Below are 18,335 nucleotides of genomic sequence, written 5' to 3' on the forward strand. Positions count from 1 at the left end.
TTGTTTGGGGGTGTGGAGACATTAAAGAATATAAGAAGGCAAAGCCGGACTTTGGAGGAGAAGGGAGGGAGGCTTCCAAGTCGTTCCATGAGGTCTCATCCCTCTGTGCCCCTAGCACTGCACCCTTTCTCTGTTCCTCTGTTCCCTTTTGTTCATCTCCAGGGCCAAATTCTCTTAGGACCTGGCCCCTCCTCTGCTAGCATAATATAACCTACAGCTCTCCTTTTATCACACTCCTTAGGGAAATTTAAGCCAGAAGGAAAGGAGAATTTCAGGTGGAACACGCTAACAAAGAAGGTGATGATGACAAATCTCACATTTCAATAAAATCCTGGTAACTGAGATTTGAGATACTCAAAAGAATTACAGAAACACCAACACTGTCTCTTTGCCCCAAGGTTGCTGTCATTTCTGAGGAACTGAAAAAAAGTGATGTGCAGGGACACAGCTCCCACTACCAAGAGTCCTGGAAGGCATGGAGAACGTGGGCATCCTCTTACACCCTCTCTGTTCATCTTGTCTTCCCTCTCAGCAGAAGCAGTCTGTCATCCCCAGTCTCTCCTTGACACAAAGAAAACAGAAGTCCTACAATTCTGCTCTCTTTCTAATCCATCAGTGTTACTGTCACCTCTAAGCTACATGTCCATCTTTTATTGGAACAACGTGTTCCATGAGCTTAAAAAGCAAACAAAAAATAAAACAAAACAAACACACAAAAAAAGCAAACATGTATCCGGACATTCTTTTCAACAGGTCTCAGGTCGTCTGCAGGTTTCCCTTTATATTTGCTGTCCTCCTGCCTGGACAACCCTTCACCTGACTTTTCCCAAGGCCAGTTCATAGTATTCAAGCCCCTGACGAAGAAATGCCATCTTTTCAAAGACGGCCTCTCGACCACCCTGACTGAAGCAATCACACTGCGTTCCTCCCTTCCCCTACTCAGCCCTGGTTTTCTTAAAAGCACACACTACTGCATGCAATTAAAGACACACCTTCTTTGTCCTTCTCCCCACCTAGAAAAAAGGCCTCTAAGAACAAGGACTTGGCCTTATTCACATCAGTGTCCCCAGTGCCAAGAACAGTGCTGCTACCCAGAAGTTTCTCAATAAACATATGCCCAATGCATGAAGTGATAAATACTCAGAAATGGGGAAAAAAGTGGTTTCTTCTTTGTCTTCTCTTTCACTTCAGAATTATGTACAACTAATTTCTAGAAATGGCTAATAATGGTAGAAATGGCTCATTTTAAAGTAAATTTTTTTTATTCTGTAGAATATAATATAACCAGCAATGCTTTGATAATCTGAAAATTTTAGACAAGGTAAAAAAATAAAGTGGTAAAACTTAAAATAAGTTACTTATGTGGCCCCTGGGTGGCTCAGTTCGTCCGGCAGCCAACTCCTGATTTGGGATCAGGTCACAATCTCACAGTTCGTGAGTTTGAGCCCCACATTGGGCTCTGCGCTCACAGCACAGAGCCTGCTTCAGATCCTCTGTCTCCCTCTGTCTCTGCCCTTTCCTGACTCACACCTGTGAACACACTGTCTCTCTCAAAAATAAATAAATGTTAAAAAAATTTAATAAAAGAAATTACTCACAATCCTAATACTAGGGAAAACTGATCTTAAGAGTTTGGGAGTATGTTTAGAATTTCTGCTAACTTCTCAATCTTTTCAAGTCATCTTCCCTTTCAAATTCTTGTGCTGTAGAATTCTTCTAATCTGTTCCCTGAACTTTTAAAAATCTGTTCTCATAAATTTGCCATATTTGTCTGATATTTTTCAGACTTTCTATCCCCATCACAGTTTTTAAAACTACATTTTTATTGTTCTATAAAATTCCTGTTACTTCCACATGGCCAGCCAGTTTCCCCCTCATGAACTAGAATTTCATTTTTTTCTGAAATATCAGTTCTCTCAATTCAAATTTTTAGACAATAAAATTGCCAACAAGGCAGGTCAATAATATATCGGATGTCCTTAGTTTAACTGAAAATGAATTCCAGCATAGCTGGCTAGAGACTACCATTGATACGGTATCTCACGAAATACTTGTCTCATTCAGTCTTAAGACTATTCTACCATTATGGATATACCATAAGAATTAGGTAGTGGGAAAATACTCACAAAAGACTTCCAAGAAATCTTCATTCACTCATCCATCCAATGATTAATTATTGAAGACCCATTATGTGCCAAAATTGTTTGAAGCACTTGAAATACCAAAATAAAGGCAAAGAATGCAGTTGACCCTTGAACAACATAGGAGTTAGGGGCACTAACCACCCCCAACACACAGTCAAAATTCCATGAGTAACTTTGGACTCCCCAAAAGCTTAACAACTTATAGCCTGCTACTGACCAGAAGCCTTACCAATAACATAGTCAATTAACACATATTTTGTATATTATATGTATTGTATACCGTCCTCTCACAATACAGTAAGCTACAGAGAATATTAATAAAATCATATAGAAAATACATTTACAGCATTGTCCTACATTTATCAAAAAAAATCCATGTTTAAGTACACCCACACAGGTCAAACCTGTGTTGTCAACTGCACACTACTAAGGAAAAGCACACAATTATTTTACAAATAGTTACTGAACACCTACTAGGTGCCAGGTGCTACACCAGGCACATAAGCAGGAAGGAATCGTAATGTCAAGGATACAGACACACTTGGGTTTAATTTCCACTACGTGCTAGCTTAAGAATTACTGAATAGTTTATTTCATCTATAAACTGAGAATAACAACACAGGCTTAAAGCACTACTATGAAACTTGAGAAATTAAATCGTCCAACATACTATAATCCAAAGATGAGCAAAATTCCCTATTCTTGAGATACTTGAAATCTAGTAGATAATATACATAAAAGGTAAGCATTCAATAATACTTGTTGAATACAATTAAATACAGGGCAAAATGTGATACTGTAATTATGCTCTCTTCTGAATGGTAAATTTCTTTGTACACTTAGAATCCTTAATATAGTATGTTATGAGTGATGGAATACTCAACAAATGTTAAATACATGAACAAATAGATGTTTTGTAAGCAATTCTGCAATATTGCCCTAAAATGATGAAATTCTCTCTTAAAGCCAAATATTTACTTCCAGAAACTTCATTTTGTATTAATCATATAAATTATGCTTCAAGATTCTAGAAATGAAAGCAGATTAATTTCTGCCTGTAAAGTAGGATTACAATAGATATTACCCCCAATTTTTCAAGTTTTATATAAATAAGTTTGATCAGAAGGTATTTCAAATTGGATCTGCCATGTGAAAATCACAAGCTCATATTTGCTCTTCACTTTGAATTAGTGAGGCTTCTTTGTCCAGAAATGAGTTACAATTACACAGCGTTGGAAATGTTTGTACATTTTCCCTGTATGAACTAACTTTATAAAGAAAGACTGAAAGGGCTGGGGTTTCTGGTTTCTGCTGCAAGTACAAACAGTGACTAACACGTTAGTCATAGTAAACAGCTGTTCCTTAACAGGACAAGAAATAACATGTTTAAAATGCTGCAGGAAAATTAAGATAGACAAAAGAAAGAATTTTTTACGTGTTGAAAGTAACTCTAATTCAGGCAATCCTAAAAAAGCATGCAAATGTAAAAATATTTTTGGGATTATACAGCTAGCCTTGAAGTAATTTTAGTTTTTAATTATGTCCTCCTCAATAAAAGTTGGATAGATGAGATGATTCTCCAAGGTCTTCTCGGATTTCTGGCAGTTTAAGAGACTTTGCTTATTTTCAATATGTCCCCTAGAGGGCAGCGGTGGCCCAAAACACAGGAAAAGATTTTTTTTTTTTTTTTTTTTGGTCAGTCCTGTATCCTCTCTGGCGCTAGCCTCTACTGCAGTCCCTTTGCCATTTCTCACACACCTGTCTTCTGTAAGCAAGTTGACAATGATATTTCTGAGTGTTTATTTCTGAGTACCTAACTAGCAAAACCATTAAATATTAGACAAGAATGTTGCATGAAGTATGTTTTTACAGAGATTGAAAGAAAAGAAAGTGTATATATCACTTAACACACATCCACATCCTAACTGTCCTATCATGCACGTTTCATGCATTTTGGAGTAGACAATGGCTTGAGATGGTTGGGAAAAAAATTATAAGATGTGTCAAAGCAAAGAAATCAATTTTTTCCTTTAGTTGGTTTGAAATAAACCATAATATTACCAAATACCTATTCATTCATTTATTCACTCAAGAATTACCTAATGTGTAAGAACCATATATCAGGTGTTGCATTTAGTAATGTGTGGAACAGAGAAACTACTTCAGGAACCTTATAATTAAGAAAGTGACACTAAATTACGTGATACAGGGAAAGATGACACAGTAATGTACCCAAATAATTACGAACTGTGGTAGCAATGTAACATCAAAAATTGTTGCGCCTTTTACAAACATTCTGGCTTTCTCTTGGAGGCCCACGGGTCTGAAGAAATCCTTGTCCTGTTCCAACAGAACACATAACTTTATATTTAAAAGGTGATGACGAAACCACAGGAAGCTTCCTAAGTAGGAAGGGAGAGCCTGAGTGAGCACTTTACTAATGCTGAGGTTTTCTTTTTTAGTTAATGTTGCTGTTTAAATATTTTATTCTGCTCAGAGGCATTTTTATGCAAAGGGTGCAACTTTCAAAAGAGACTTTTGCAAGGTTGCCCTAAAAGCCTCTTATAATACCTGTAAATTTATCTTCTGGGATCTCTTTTATTGTATTCAGATTATTTGCTGATTAAACTTTTTATTCACTTTCATCTTGTGAAATTGGGAGCAACATGCACTTCAAGTATGTGAAGAAAAAGATTAATGATGTCAGAATTATAATTCAGTCAATATTTGCTAAGCCATTTGGGTTTTCTGTATAGAGCAGAGGATAATGAAAATTGTCTACCGATACAGCAGTGAGTGGCTCTGAGAACATTCTTGCCATAACTTTTAGTCAACCCAAATGCTGTGGTCTGTTTATGTGGCTGCTTGTTTATGCAGATCACTGTGGCTGGGAATTATACATATTTGCAATACTTCCTGGGAGAAATCTACCATATCTGTACCTGTGGCCTTCAGTCTGCATTACAATCAAGGCTTTATTGAGATGCTAGAAAATGGACTTTCAGTCCTAACAATATGTCTGGTAATCATTTATGATGTTCTAACTCTAAGGAATGACGTATTTGTTTAAGTACATTGAAACTGGTGGATAATTTAAGTGAAGTTACTTTCAAGATTTAAAGTAGCAGGATCATAGTACTGTCAGTGAACAGGTTAGGCTGACGAAGCCAGGACTAACCCAGGGAACAAAATTGTTACCACTGGACCAGGAACCACAGCATATTTAAAACTATTTCTATTTGCCCAGAACTGACTAAGCCAACTGTTATTTCCAGAGCTATAGTAAATCATCTTAAGACCTTATCAAAGGACAGATAAGCTTCTAAGTACTTGTCAAGTGGAAAACTTCTTTAGAAAAAAACAGAAAATTATAAGGATCTAGACATTTACACTAGACATTTTATGAGGAGAAAAAAACACTACATAACTTGCTTCTTTCTGAGGGTGTGGAAATTTCCCCTAAAAGTCAAAAAAAAAAAAATTGTTTGTAGAAAGAGTATAAGAGCTAATTTGGACTCCTAACTTTATTTTGCATTTGCAATTTGAAATGAGTCTATAAAATGGCTACTATTAAACATTAATCATTCCTCTCTCCTCTGCTCTTTCTGTGTGCTCATGTTTAAAAAGAACATATAACCATTGGGTATATTCTGATATATTATCTGTTGTAGGAAAGTATCTCCTGTTTCTATTGGAAGCCAGGGAAAACCAGATGATTTTCATGTTATTTCCAACAAGAATTAGACCACTAACTGCACATAATCAGCAGACATTTTCTACCATGTGGTTCATTTTGAAACTTTCTACTCACAGTAGTCCTACCACTGGATGTCGGGTGCAGAAAAATGGCCAGTTCCCTTAAAAACATTATAAATGATCACTACATTTAATGGCACTGCAATAACATATCCACAGAATAACCTATCTTGCTTAGAATTTACAGTTTGTAAAAGCACTTGCACACAGAGTAATGCACTTGAACTCATGCTGATCCTAGGTGGGTGTAGTTAAGTCCATTCCAGACATTTCTAAGAATTAGAAAGCTTGGGGGAGTTTCCCAAGGTCACATAGCTAGAAAATAGCTGAGCTCTTTCCAGACAAGGTCTCTTCACTCGAGTCTAGATCTACGTGACATTCTAGTGAGGCTGCATTTACCACATGGTTGTGTTCATTTTCTTACACCAGGCAGCCTACTTAGATGTACATGTAACATATGCACAGCGGTGCTTTTATTATGTGTAGGCAACACACAGGTCTCCTTTTTAGGGAGGAGGAAGCAGAGCCCCAACAAGGCTAAATAATGCATCCAGAATGACACAGCTAGAGAGCGGTGGAGTCGGGGTTCCAACCTGGGGGTGTCCGGCTCCAAAGCCACGTGGCTGCCAGTAAAGCACTTTTCTTTCCAATGCCACCTATTCTAGACTGGGCTTTCCCTCTCCTGTGTTCTACTTTAACACTCTGTCAGGCAGTTCTTTGCAGACTTCTTTCTGCCTCACTGTTGTGTGTTTTCATTGAATACAAGGTTTCCTACATGGCCCGGATGACGTTGGTGTGGGCTGTTTTGCGTATAACTTGCGTAGAATGGCACAGTGTCCCTTGAGCATCAACAGAGGACAACTGAAGTAATACAGGAAATCCCAGGGCCCTCTGAGAATGGCAGCCACCCCTCCTTTTTCTCTGGTTGATTGAAGGCTTATAAGAAAAAGAGGGTCTGAGTAAAGCTCACTTGACTCTCTGAGTACAGGACAGAGTCATGACTCCCCTACCCACAAACCCAACCCCAAGTCAGTAGAAAAATGAGGAAGGGCTACAGAAAGAAGTTTGAAAAAAACTTCACAATCCTGCTGTCGGCCCTGTTGACACCATGGTGACAGGGCGTCTTCCTGAAATGGCCAGTTCATGGGTATTAGAGGTGATAAACAATGGAGTAGTAGCCAATGGCGCCTAAGGGTACAGGCCTATGGGAGTAGCCAAGCTGCCAGTACAGCTGATGAGACCACAGAAGGTGCATTCCAGCTGTAGTCACCACAAGCCCTTCACAACGTGGGCTATAACTGCCCACAAGTAAGAAAGACTCCAAAGTGCACAGTAGGGGCATGATCCAAAAGTAGTATCATTTACATTTTGCTTATGAGTATTTTCAGTTTTAATACATGGTCCAACCAAGTAGTTCAAACTCTCAGATAGATACTATGAAAATGGCTCTCAGAAAAAGCAGTCTAATTTATTTGATTCAGTATGTGAAGTTGCAAATGCAGGTGATTAAATTTCTAGTTCTCAAAGGGAGTACTTTGTTCCTGTGAACAGCTTATTAACAACTGGCAAAAACCACATGTGTGTCTGTGGACAGCAAATTCTGTTGAATTACTTAAATACACATACTATTTGATTAAATTCACCACCATAATCAATAGGGGGGTCTGGTTGTCACATTAATTATATTCTATAGAAATTCTATGGACACATCATTTAATTAGATTTTTCACTTAGTACTTATCAAAATACAAGAAATGCCATCATAGTTTTTTGCACATGGTAATGAAAGCATAGGTACATTACCAAGATTAAATCATGAAAGAATATCTACCCTTCTGTTTTCCTTCCTGCTAAAATTATCTAGCTTCTTACAGTACCACCTGTGATGATAGGCAGGCTATGCAGAATTTCAAAGCTTTCCACAACACCTACCAATCTCCATGTCAGAACAAATTAGTATTTCCAGTCTACTGTTTATCATTGTGGCATTTTAAAGCCTAATAGCTAATTCTTAAAAACATTAATAACATCTACTTTTATTGAGAGCTCATGTTCAGTGAATGTGTTAACAGCTCCACTTATATGAGCTTATTTAATCTATAGAGAAACACTTTGAGGTTTCTTTTCATTATACAGATGTAGAAACTGAGGCACAGGTCACATAGATGGTATAGAGCCAGGATTGAAACCTAGATCTGACTTATTTTATGGCCCACCTAGGCTAATCTGTTTATTTCACAGACACAGAAATGGACCCAGAGGAGTAACCTGTCTTTCCACAGGACACACAGCTGGAGAATGGAGACAAAACTGGGACTCGGGTTTCCACCAGTTACCTTTATTGTCTTGAGCCATCACTATAGGCCTGAGCTCTTCAGCTTTTTATTCTGTCTTATTTCTGAGCAGCCAGGCTCAGAGACATGTAAACAATATCCGTTAGCACTGCTGCCTGTGATGTGTAGTGCAATCACATTTTTAATGGACTCTGTCTGAGTCCTATGCTTGTCTGCATTGCTCTTAAAGAGGTCTGGAGTAAATCTATTGCTCACTTGGCAGTCAGCACTTGGCACAGTTTCTCAAGTGGTAAAGTTAGAGGTCTGTGGATTTTGCTTTCTCCCATATCTCTGGAAGCTTCTCCTAGAGAATGTCATCCTTAGCTCCCTATTCCAAGGCCAAAATCTATGACTGCTTCAGAAAAGGTCTTCTACCCTAAGCAGCACTGATCTGGCCATGCCTTTCCCTTGCTTTAAATACTCAGATAATAGGTTTTTATCATGAATGGGTTTTGCATTTTATCAATTACTGTATCTGTATCTATTGAGATGATCATATAGTTTTCTATTCTACTAATATAGTGATTTACTTTACTGGTTTTTGAATGTTAAACCAACCTTGCATTCCTGTTCACTTGGTCTTGATATGTTGTCCTTTGTTAAATTGCTAGATTTGCTAATATTTTTTTATTTGATAATATGTTCAGGATTTGTGGGTATATGCTCATGATGTCAAGTTTTGTCATGAGTATTGATGATGGCTTCATCTTGATCCAAGTGGTGGTCACATAGGTATTGACAGATAATGAACATAAGTTATAGACATTCCACTGTATGCAAACTACACCTCATTTAAGTACAATTTTAAAAGTCACTCATATAGTTTCACTGTGTCCTTAAGCAAGTTCATTAGAATGACATCCAAGGGTTCTGTTTGTTTGGATAACTGGGTAATCTTTATACTTCACCTTGCAACATGGCCACACAGATTACTTTTAATTACTGAAAACTATCATACTGTTTCCTACTGTCAGAACTTTGCTAATGTTCTTCCTTCTGCACAGAATGACTCTCCTCCACACCTCTCTCTTCCTATGAGAATCCCTGTCATCCTTCAAGGCCTAACATTAATGATGTTCCTTCTGGGACATTTCTTGGAAGATTCTGACACCCTTACCACCCACAGGCAGAATGTGCCATTGCACATTGTCCTCTCTGTTGAAAATATGGTCGATAGTTGATATTTTGTGAGATTTTCTCAAATAAAAATATTTTAGAAATTCATATGTAAACAATATTTTAATTCCAAGTTTTTAAAGATCCAGTTATGCTTACTCATCAGAAGTAATGTAGCTCCTCTGACCTGTGTAATATCAAGGTCCCAAACCCTTTAAAACTAAAACCTGTTGAGTTTCTTCTGCAAGATGGCCAGCTCAGAAATTTTGGAATTTTTTGGAGGGTTTTTTTTTGGCTAAAGTTTATTAATTAATTTTTGATAAAGAGAGCAAACAAGTGAGAGCAGCGGTGCAGGGGCAGACAGAGGATCCCAATCAGGCTCTGTGCTGTCAGGGCAGAACCCCATGCAGAGCTCCATCTCATGAACTGTGAGATCATGACCTGAGCCGAAATCAAGAGTCACATGCTTAACCAACTGAGCCACCCAGGTGCGACATAAATTTTGGTTTTTAAAAGAAATGAGAGTTTAGCATTTTTCAGAAAACTTAGGATTGCATTAGCATGCTTTTAATACACTGTGCTTGAAACTAAATGTTTTCAAGTTTCGATTTTATACATATAAAAATGGAAGCAAGTCAAGTTCCCTGTGATTTCTTCCTTAGAGGTGCTTGACTTTTCCACCCCCTTTAATTTGGTATTAGCCTTTTTGTTCCCTGCACTGACTCTTTTAACCACATGTTTTGAGGATCCAATTACTGACTTTTTAATCCGATTAACAGTGAAATCTGTGTCTGTTCTGGCAAAGCACAGAAAATACACTCACAAGTGGTATCTGCTCACAGTAAGTCCTTCCACTTTGCAGCAGTACTATATAACAGGTATGAATTTGGGATTGAATTTAGACTTAGGATGTTAATCCTTGAAGTCGTCTTTCTAGGGATGTGACCTTGCACAAGTGACTGACCTCCCTATACCTCAGCTTTCCCACCTGAACAAGAGGATAAAAGTACCTCACAGGGTTGCCTTGAGGATTACATGAGATAAAGCATGCAAACCACTAAACAGTGTGTAGCCATGGAGTAAGCAATCAATAAATATTGTTGTGTTATTATCATTGGACAAATTATTAAGAAAATCAGTTACTCAGAACTGGACTACTAAATTTGTGATTATCCAAAAACTTTGTGGTGTTTTTTCTTCCCTTCTATTACTTACTCACTTGGACCTGCATCATTCTCAGTACCATATAGCATTTGATTCAGGTTGGTTTGGAAGACAGGAGGAGGAGGGAATCTGAGCTGACTCCTAACACTTAGTGGTGGGTACAGCACAGCACCAAACTGTTTGGGAACAGCTGAAGTCATTCAGAAGAGCACTGTCAGCCTATAAACAAATGAGTCCCAACTAAAACTTTTGTAGAATCCCACGTGAGAGTAATTTGATGTATCCATTGAGAAAACTAATGGCTAAAAATTATTATGAATTTAATAACGTGTTTAAATGAAAGATACGTCATCAGCCACAATAGCATACTTTAATTGTTAAACCAGCAAAATTCTTTTCCAAACAACAAACAAACTTGGTGCACATGTGGGTTCCTATCTCTTATGCAATCAAAAACTGGACTCTCCTGAGTATCTATCACTGACTACAAGTTATAGACCACAAATGTAGACTAAGAAAATGCTTTCTAATACTGTGTCAGTGCTTCTATATTACCCTAAATAGTTATACTGCTTTATAATCAGCACTGCTGGTGTATACTGGACTGGCAATTTAAATGAATGTATTTGTGCTATGTAATGATAGCTGGCAATTATCTGTGGTTTGGGGTAACCCAGGACAGCTATTCCTTGAATAATTGACCACAGTGACCCACATGTCTGCCCAATCAGAAGGAAGCCTCCACATCAAGTTCTTTGAAATTAATGCCCCACCAGTACACTGTTTTTCTATTATTTACTTTGATGTTCAGGAAGTGCATTATTCAGTGGAACACTGGATTGTTGATAGGTATTCTAATATCAAAAGAAGGGTTCCTCATCAAATAAATATGGGCTATTCAGCATAAGGCTATTTTCCTCTTATCGTTGCATAATTTACTGTCACATATAAACATCCTGAGAAGTCTTGCAATAAGAAATATAACTTTAAGAAGAGGACAAAATGCAAAGTATTTCCCAAACTTACTTGACCATTTATAAACAAAGTCTATTCCCCTTTATTAATAGAGTTTCACTCAGGACTGCTCCAAGAGAATTGGGAAAAGCTACTTGATTAATATATCTCCTATTTACTATTAAATTCACTATTTGATAATTCCAAAAATATTTTTGTCTGCTTTCCTTCCATCCAGTTTTTCTTCCTGGTCCTTATCCTTTCCAACCCATTACATTGCCAGATATAGCAAATTAATTAATTAAAATAAGAACAGGATACCCAGTTACATTTGAATTTCAGACAATCAATAATTTTTTAATATAAGTATGTCCCAAATATTGCATGAGACACTGAAATGTAATTGGGTGTCCTGTATTTTAACCCCAAGCCAAATGAGGACTATCAGTGAGTAATTAAAGGAACTCAGCTTAATTTAGTAATAAGTACATGCAAGGAACTCATTCAATGCTTGCTGAATGTTTCTTGAATCTTTCATAATAACAAAAGTATGACACACTTTTTGAAACAACTATATTTGGCCTTTTTATAATAATTCCAACATAAGTAGTGAAGTCACTCTGGAACGCAAGACTGAAATAAATTCTTATGCTCCAGTGTGAGCGCTTGATTTTATAGATGAGGAAACTGAGCCCCGAGAGAAGTGACTTGACTTGCTCAAGGAAATTCTCCCACAAGGAGTTGATAACTGTCAGTCTCAAGTTCTTGTTACCTAACTTGCAAGCCAACAAGGCTATCTTTATCATTATGCACATATTTGGTAGGGCTTAAAAAAGGTGATGAACTAGTTAATCAAGTGTTCTAAATTATAGTTGCTAACTTTACCAAAATATAGTTGCTAATTAAGTTAGCTACATTTTAGTAATGAAGCTTAATAAAATCAGAATAAAACGGAATACAATTAAAATAAATTTAAAGCTTTAATTATACTGCATATAAGCTAATGTTTCCTTCATCAGTCAGAAGGTGGTTCAGTATCTCCCAGTGTCTCAGTCCCCCATTACTGTATAGTATGCAAGAGTGCAAATTTAAAAAGAATACCAGGATGTCTTTTGTGTGCCTACTGTTTCTATTTATAAACTATTGTGCAGGACATATATGCTTATTTTCATCCATTAGTCACCTCAAGTGTGTTATTGAGAAAAAACATCAAGCCCAGCAATAATCTCACAGTACAAGCAGTAGTGCTTATACGAGCACAGTTTTTGTTCTATAGAAAGCAGAAGAACCACTTCCATTCACAGATGATACATCACCTTTACTATTAAAAAGAGGTATCGTTTGGATTGGACTATTGCAAACTGCTAGGAAGACACTCAGGTACTGCTTTGTTGCCTGTGGGTTTTGCATTTAGTACCCATCATACAAATACCACTGTCCCTTCAGGTGCTATGTGACTCAGAGAAAGGAGTGAGGGATGCCACATCTTCAACAGGGATTTCAGGTTGGCCAAGAATGAGGAAGAAAGAAGCATCAGTTTCAAACTAATGAGTTCTTACGTATACAGCTTATTCCCTCACTAGATAGATGTGGAGATAGATGTGGATATTTAAACATCAAGAAATACCCTTCACTTGGTAATTGAGAATGATAAGCTCACTAGGAGCCTAAGTCCCTGCCTTATCTGTATTACCCATATATTTAAATCAGACTTCATAATCACATCATCTGTTAAAATGAGCTGGGTTTTTCCTGCATAACCTTCCCCTCTTATCTCATCAACTTGACATTGCTGGCACAAGGTGAAACCATTATAGTATGCCACTTGTTCCATTAGGAAGTAGAGCAATATTTTAATTTCAAGAAATATCAAGAAATGGACTGGGGATTGCATCGTATATTTTTCCATGAATTATGTGCTTTCTGTGACATGGTGGTGGTGAGGCCATATCACTCATCCACACCTGACCCACAGGTATTGGCCATCTTGTCAAGGACCCTGGGAATCCTGAAATTGTCGTCCCATAAAAATGAGCACCCTTCAACTCTACTTAACCTTTAACCTACCAGAGGTTTCTAAAATACAAAGTATTAAGGCAGTTTACCTGAGTTTGATATTAGAGTTTAAGAGACGCTGTGGCCCATTAGTGTCCAATGACACAATGCAATGTCGTACACTGTCATACATACAGCATTACTTTGAATAAATAAGGAATCATAAATATGAAGTGCTAATTATATGGAAGTAGAATCTTTATCAGGAGTTCCTATCTTAAAATGAATAATACTTAGGGCACCTAGGTGATTCCGTTGGTTAAATGGCTTACTCTTGATTTCAGCTTATCTCATGATCTTATGGTTCCTGAGATCAAACCTCATGTTGGGCCCCATGCTGACAGCAAGTTGCCTGCTTGGGATTCTCTGCCTCTCTCTCTCTCTGCCCCTCCCCCTCTCAGGCTCACGCACGCACTCTCTCTCTCTCTCTCTCTCTCTCTCTCTCTCTCAAAATAAAATAAATGAACTTTAGAATGAATAATACTTAAATAGGTATTTTACCTCTGGCAAGTGATTTGACCTTTCTGGTCCCCAGTTTCTTCATCTATAAAATGGGGATGATAGTGGTACCTCTCTCATAAAGTCACTGTAAGGATTTAATGTCAATGTGAAAGCATTTAGCACCATGCCCAACACATAGCAGGTGCTTACTGAATACTAATATAATTATGGATTAAAACGTCTGGTGGTGATCTTGGTGTTTACTACTATTATTTGTGCATACTAGTACCTTATCTTTTTATTTTTACACTTTAATCTTTGCAAAACAGTTTCAGGACCTCAAAGTGCCTTTTCACGAATGACCAATGTAATGTTGGCCGTGATTACAGTGGAACAAATGAAACCATGAAGGGTAGTTTTCCCTTAAAATTGCAGCTTTTTCACAAGTAACACAGGTGGCCTGTATATATGAGTAGTTAGAAGGTAGAACTAAGGTACAAGCTTTCTCATGTAACATTATTGAAAACCATTCAATGTGGGCCTTCTTGCCCACCCTGCTGTTCAAGGCTCTGTAGGAATGGAAACACAAGGACACTGCCATGCCCTTCAGCAAAATCTCAGTGTTTTCTAAGACTGACAGGAGGGTGGGAAGTGAGAACCTGTGCCTGAGCCCAGGACTCATCAGCTTATGTTTACAGGCTAAGGGATTGTGCTCCTTCAGTATCGATCTTGACGTCTAACTGCTTATCTCACTCACATGTGATGCAGCTAACTACTTGTCCATAAAGGGGAGTTGACCAAGTGGTACATTAGAGGTCATGTGAAATATTACAGCAAACATAAATATTTACAGCGCTAAGGAGAGACTCAGTTGTGTGCACAAATACAGCTGCTCTTGTCTCCAGGGCCAGGAGTCAGCTCCTCTGTGTTTTCAGATAAGGAATCATTATGAAAAGAGGGCAAATGCCAATGAAGGAAAAGCCTCCACAACTCAGCTTTCTTCCTAGGGGCTGACTGGTGGGTCTGCTTCCAGGCCACTTGTGTTTCTTACAAGCCTGTATCCATACGTAAGTTGTGTAGTGGTATCTGCACACAAGTTAGTCTACTGTGCACTAGATTACCTCAGAATAGTTACTTCCACGTGGCCAGACGATCAGGTTAGAATTCTGGTGCCCCTGTACTAACGGAGAGCAAGTCACTGTCTAGGAAACTTCATTCCCATCTCTCATATTTGAGATAATTCTCAAGCTTGTCATGAAGATTAAGTGACACGTATATTAGAGATGCTGGGTAAGCAGAAAAATGTGACACGAACATAGGTGGAATTATTCTTCTGAATTGGGCTGTGTGTGTCTGTGTGGCCCATTTATTTTTCTAGTTTCTGAATGTAGTTTAGCTCACTTCTATGGATGGGAGAAAATGCAGCAATTGCAAATCACTGGCAGAGCAAAAAGTCAAATCTCAAATATTAAACTTTCTACCTTATGGAGAGAGTTTGGTGGAAGCTATTATGTCTAATACTTACAGTCAGCACTCAGAGATGAGTTGTGGGAATGAGATAGTTCCTATAGGATTGATCTTTGGCACTCCCAAATCAAGTGATACTCTGCTGCACAGTGCTTTTGAGTGGCCTCATGATGAGTCCATTTTTACATTTACCAGTGTGTACAGAGCTTCATATTTACACTTTCCACAAACATTTGTTCATATAGTCCTCTTAACAACTTCTATAAAGTTGTGTTTCTTTTCCTCATTTTATATATGGAACTTTGAGATACAATGGACAAAGGGATGAGCACAGAATTATGTGGCTCGTTGATGGGATAGCCAAAATACAATTATATTTTCCTACTGTGTCCAGTACACTATGTGTGTTTGGGTTTTCTGGAGTTTTGGTGGTGGTGGGTTTTTGTTGTTGTTGTTGTTTTCACTCGTTTCATGAAGAGAAACAGTTTGGTATTTTTTGTATGAAACAGTTGGTCAGGCAAGATAGCCTTAAATATGTTATGATACATAAATATTGTCATATACTTTTCACTAGGTAAATCTTAAGTCTAGCATTAACACATTTTTAATATTAGAAATATAGCTTATTCCTGAAAGAAATACCCCTTTCACGTGCAGATTTTTTTTCACGTGCAGATTTTTTTATCATATTTACTTTAAAAAAAATCAAAGATACACATTGTGCATTAGACTGTTGTGTTTTTCTGCTTACTAGAGGTATGATACATGTTTTCATAGTTGTTTTTTTTTAATTTTTTTTTTTAATTTTTTTTTTCAACGTTTATTTATTTTTGGGACAGAGAGAGACAGAGCATGAACGGGGGAGGGGCAGAGAGAGAGGGAGACACAGAATCGGAAACAGGCTCCAGGCTCTGAGTGAGCCATCAGCCCAGAGCCCGACGTGGGGCTCGAACTCACGGACCGCGAGATCATGACCTGGCTGAAGTCAGATGCTTAACCGACTGCGCCACCCAGGCGCCCCTGTTTTCATAGTTTTATGAAAGAATCATACCTTTACTTTAAAAATCATACTTAAAAAAATCAAATATACACATTGTGCATTAGATTGTTGTGTTTTCCTTCTCTCTAAAGGTATGACATATATTTTCCAATTAGTAATGCCATACTAAAGAAAGACCTGCAGATAACCACAAAAGCTATTTTTTACCTCCTCTTACCTCCTCTGCTGAGCTAGACCAGCAGAACACCATCTTGGTATGAGAGATTCGGGCAGGAAGAAATGTAGTTAGATTTGCAGAGCTTGCAAAAATCACATTTTTGCCAGACTCACCTCAAGCCAACAGAAAACCTAATGAACGGATCCATAAAGGATTTTTTATTATTATTATTTTAAAGAGAGAGAGGGAGAGAAGTGCAAGCAGGGGAGAGGGGCAGAGGAAGAGAGAGAGAATCTCAAGCAGGCTCCATGTTCAATGCTGAGCCAAACAGAGGCCTTGATCCCACAACTCTGGGATCATAACTTGAGCTGAAATCAAGAGTCAGCCACTCAACAGACTGAGCCACCCAGGCACCCCATACAGAAAGGATTTTTATGCAAACCTGCACAAATATATTTAACATGCTATAAAAAAAAGAATACCTTTGTGTCAATTTCCAGCACATAGCCTATATCCATTAGTGCCCAGTAAAACAGGAACTCCAATATGAAAAACATGTTTGCCTTCATAGAACTAAAAAGTACCTAATATTTAATGTTTCTATCTTTAAAAGGGTATCATGAAAATTCCAAGATTGGATCCACTAGATTATTTTAAGTATTCATGTATTCATCTGTCTGTCCATCTACCTATACTTTCTATATCTATCTATACTTAAATGGCTCTTTAAAAAAAAAAGTTTCTCAGGGGCACTTGAGTGGCTCAGTCGGTTAACTTACGACTTCGGCTTAGGTTATGATCTTGTAGTTTGTGGGTTCAAGCCCCGTGATGGGCTCTGTGCTGACAGCTCAGAGCCTGAAGCCTGCTTCATATTCTGTGTCTTCATGTCTGTCTGTCTCTCTTTCTCCCCCCTTCCCCTGCTTGTGCTCTCTCTCTCTCTCTCTCAAAAATAAACATTAAAAAAAATTTTTTAAGTTTCTCATACAGACTAAATTAGGACAAACAGTGATAACTGGACCACAAACCCAAGACTAGGAGTTCATTTCCACTTGTAGTTTTTAGGTAAAGGATATCTCTTTCCGTTGATTCCCACAGACAAGATTTCCCCAAAACAGTGAACAGAAAGTAGAACCTTCAGAGATCTCAAGAACTGGTTTGAGTAACACCTGAGATAAATTTCCAAGTAGTCAAACACACACACACACACACACACACACACACACACACACAGCTTAGCTACTTGGACTTAAGGGTTTTTACTTTTATCCAAGTGAAAAAGCTATGAACATACAGATTCATGCAAAACCTGCCTGTAGTATATGGGACAGAAAGGATTCACTGACCTCAGGTGTCTCCATTTCATTGATGTATCAACTACATGAAAGCTAGGGATGGGCCCCTACCCTCCCTACAGAATGCTGGACAACATCCGGCCTAGGAGTAGTCTGACACCTTGGAGAAGTATCTACTCTGGCAGAAGAAGTACTAGAATTCCTGAATACAGAAAATCTTTCAGGAGAAACAGAGATGCCAGAAGGCTCAGGTCATTTCCTTTCTGAGCCTTCAATGTTTGGCATTAATGAAGAGACCCACACCAGGGTCCATCTTACCTGCCTGTCATCATTAGCCGAGCCGCACCCAGCCTTTTGGACCCCACTGACCAGACCGACCCCACTGCCAGGTAGTGGGGGCTAGAGTCATGGTTCTTCTAGCATGCAAGATGTACAAGCAAGTCGCCATTAAACCAC

The 18,335-nt window shown here is 38.2% G+C and overlaps 1 protein-coding gene across 3 annotated transcripts in view; it reads left to right on the forward strand.

Annotated features, from left to right (window-relative positions):
- RHOBTB1 (Rho related BTB domain containing 1) overlaps nt 1-18,335 on the forward strand; it is a 122,618-nt gene that overhangs the window by 33,787 nt on the left and 70,496 nt on the right. The gene's annotated exons all lie outside the window — the stretch shown is intronic.

Source organism: Lynx canadensis, chromosome D2 (assembly GCF_007474595.2).
Source record: "Lynx canadensis isolate LIC74 chromosome D2, mLynCan4.pri.v2, whole genome shotgun sequence".
In the NCBI taxonomy this organism is placed as follows: domain Eukaryota; kingdom Metazoa; phylum Chordata; class Mammalia; order Carnivora; family Felidae; genus Lynx; species Lynx canadensis.